Genomic DNA, 4,098 nt, shown 5'->3' with positions numbered 1-4,098 from the left:
GTAAAATAAGGTCAAATTAAAAGGCACATTTATGTATTATGATTTTTATAAAGGTTTTTTGCTTAATCATTTGAAACTCGACACCCATAGAAGAATTTAATCCTAAAAATAATAGGATTAAAAAAAATTAAACTATTTATTGACAATGACCAGCAAAACCCTAGCAATTATGGTTGCTTAAGACTCATGCAAACCCTACCACCTAAACAAAATCTGATGTTGAGAGGATGATTGTCTGAGAATAGTAGAGAGGATTCAAAGATTTGTGAGTTTTTTTTAAAATAATTATTTTTCTTCAAATTGGTATAAAGTTTTTATAATTTTGGTAGAGAATTAAATATGTATCTTTTGATGTCGGTAGGGGTATGCTAGCCAACATGTCTTGTGTTCCATAGGTAAGTAAAAATTATTATCCTAAATTATTTATATATAATTTAGACAAATAATATAGGAGGTTGAGGTTGGGAGGTAGGGGTGTGGAGTGGTGGGAGTGAAAATCATGAGGTACGTTGGAGGTTGGGAAGGACATAATTAATGTGAAATGTCACTATATATTGTGAAACTTGTTTTCCCTACATTCATTAGAGAAGTCATTCTCCTCATTTTTAAAGAACTTGATTTTCTAAATATTTAATCAATTGAACATAAAAAAATGAAATACATACCAAGCCCACCCTAAAAGTTAGAAAAGTGGGTTAAAATATTGGTGACAAAGTGTATCAATGATAGTTGAAGAGAAAGTGTTTCCGCCTGAAAGGTTGATGAGAAGTATATCAACAATTGTAAGAGAATCACCTTAATTGAATGACTTTTGGATTATAAAATAAAATTGAGTGACTTTTTAAAAGAATTATTCATAGTTAAATGACTATCTGAACATTATTTCTTAACTAGTGCATCAACAATTAAATATACAATTTTGAATTACGAAAAAAATATTAAAACAATAATTTAAAGTACAAGTAGAAAACTAAATTGATTAAGATTTAATATTTTAATTCATGTCTAAAAAGAAATTTATAGTCGAAACTATTTGGTAATAGATTTTTCGATTTTGAGTTAAGTAGGTTTTATAGTATTATAATAAAGATATTACCAGCTATTTTTTATAATGGCGGGAAATTTTGAAGAATATTTTTGATTCCCTAAAACAATAATTATTTATTTATTTATTCGATATAAAGCACAATACAACTTTGGACATCTAAAGTATTCCTTTGAGTGAATTATTTGTTCATCTTTGATTCCCTTATTAAAATACTTTTCTTTTAATACTAACCAAAATGTATGGCAATAGAATCATGAGTTCATGTTCCAAAACTACTTTACTTATTACATCTTTATATTACTTGCTTTTTGTCAAATTTAATTTATATTACTTAGCTACAATCGGGTTAGATATTTTTATTAAAGTCTGATTAATTTAATTTATATTACTTAGCTATCATTATACGAGGTTAAATATTTTTATTTATGTCTGATTAATTTAGATTTATATTGTATGATTTATTTAAGGAAAGTGTTCTATATCAAGAAAATTTTAAACTCAAAACTTAAAATCGAATCATTTAATTAAAGAAGGAACAACCTCATCTGCTCAATCATATATTTAGTGGTCACAAAATACAACTTCCATACCCTCAGCTCTCTCCTAAATCTTCGTATTTAATTACTACGTTTCCATCTTCAACTCATATCATGTTTCTCTTTATTTCATATGAGATATTCTTTTCTCTAAATATTTTTTGTACATTAAATATTTCAATAAATATTTAATGACATTTCTATAATTTTATCCAATTGAGTCTTACTTATTCGACAAAAAAGGACGCATTTTTCTATTTTAAAATTCATTTACTTTAAAATATTCTTATAACATCGCAACATCTTTTCATATTCTTTAAAGAGCAACTTTATTATATAGCAAACATAAAAATCATATTTGTATGTTATAATTATAGTTTGCATAATTGTGCTCCATAGCAAATTTTATGTTTGCTATGGAGCTTTTGATTTGTATAGTTCGCTACAAACATCCAATTTTATACAAATTGTTCAGTTTTGTATAAATCTATTTATACATTATAATTTGTATAATAAGATTTGTATTTGTATAATTATAAGTGTATAGGATGAAAATATATGTATTTGTATTTGTATTTGTAAATACATTTTTCTCTCACTTTATACAAACACAAACACATTTTATACTGAAATGTATAAAATGGCTAATTATATATCAAATCAGATGGCAAAAAAATGGGATGTTTGTTGTGAATTACAATTAAAATAAACTATGGCTATAACATTTAATTTGAATTAATAGTTTGTTATTTCATACAATTAAAATATTCTTATAACATCGCAACATCTTTTCATACTCTTAAACTTCACACTCAATTAAATTACATTACATAAATTGAGACCAAGAAAATCAGAGGCAGACTCATGTGCTATATATAATATATATCTTGAGATATAACATATAATTTATTACGTACCCAAAGACACTAAAACTAAGTTTTGGTGCATTAGTTTAAATGTTGCACACCTTTGAGGGGATGGGGTTCAAATCTCATTTATTACTTTTTTATTTTAATGGTGCAACACTAAAACTAAGTTTTGGTGCATTAGTTTAAATGTTGCACACCTTTGAGGGGATGGGGTTCAAATCTCATTTATTACTTTTTTTATTTTAATGGTGCAACACTAAAACTAAGTTTTGGTGCATTAGTTTAAATGTTGCACACCTTTGAGGGGATGGGGTTCAAATCTCATTTATTACTTTTTTTATTTTAATGGTGCAACGTGAAGTTCAAAATTACAAAGTAAATTTTATATTATAGAGTTATTTAATTTATATTTATACGTCAGTACATTAATTTTATATTTTTATACTTAATAAATTTATTATACGAATAATATTCGAAGACATACTTTAACTAACATTCATCTTCAAATCTTCACCTACGAAGAAAGTGTGTGGCTATATATATATATATATATATATATATATATCATTTAATGTAAGTCAATTAACAAATAGAGAAAGAAGAAAAAAGAAGGCGTATGTCTAGAGTGGACCTGGCAACATGTGCGCTACGCGTTAATGAGATTAGTCAATGAACAAAAGAAAATGGGAAAAAGGAAGAATCATTATGTCTCTCGTCTCTAGTGCTCACCACATATATGAAGGTTGACTCGAATTTAAAATTTTTGATTAAAAATGAAATGATCACAACATATTCCTTCTCTTTCTTTTATGGTGGACTGTTTTTTTAGTCCAAAAAAAAAAAATTTATTACTTCCTCAATCTTCACACTTTGCTATAAACGGAGTAAAAGAGATTAATAAAAAGTATTTTAAAGTTAATTTCATAACTCATACTTATAGCCAGGTGGTGGCTTTCCAAACAGACTTGGTCTATTTGGAAAGTCACTCGATAATTGGAATTGGTGTAATTACTAGGGTAGTAATTACCAGCCTAGTAATTACACTGACTTGTTTGGTTGCTATAGTGTAATTACACATGTCATGTTTGGATGCCACAGTATAATTACACATGTTCTGTTTGAATGCACAATTGCAATTATAAAATTATAATAAATTTTTAAAAATAAAAATTAATTATTTAAAATTTATACTAGACAAATAAGAAACTTTATAAATGACATTAAATTAAATATTTAAGATATATATTCTTTTTTGAAAATATATTAATTTATAAACATATTTTCTATAACTAATATTATGAAAAAATAATTGATTTATATTTTTTCAAATTAATATATTTCAATTGAATTGATCGTAACAACTAAAAGTATGAAGTTTCTACGAATATCATGAAATGCATGTTTGATAAATCGAGTAATATATAAATAAAATGTCATAAATTATTAAATGTTTGACAAAAATATAATCTATCAAGTCTAATTAAAAAATGACATGCAATGTAGATTCAATATTACTAAAACAAATGAAACTGAAAATATAACATAAGTTATAAATTCAAAACAAAAAATTTAACATAATACTCTTATAACAAATTTCAACATAGCAATAAATATGATTTAGTTTTAGTTTTTCTTAATAAAGAAA

This window comes from Solanum tuberosum, unplaced genomic scaffold, assembly GCF_000226075.1.
Source record: "Solanum tuberosum cultivar DM 1-3 516 R44 unplaced genomic scaffold, SolTub_3.0 scf00430, whole genome shotgun sequence".
In the NCBI taxonomy this organism is placed as follows: Eukaryota; Viridiplantae; Streptophyta; class Magnoliopsida; order Solanales; family Solanaceae; genus Solanum; species Solanum tuberosum.
This window is presented reverse-complemented; position numbering follows the sequence as displayed.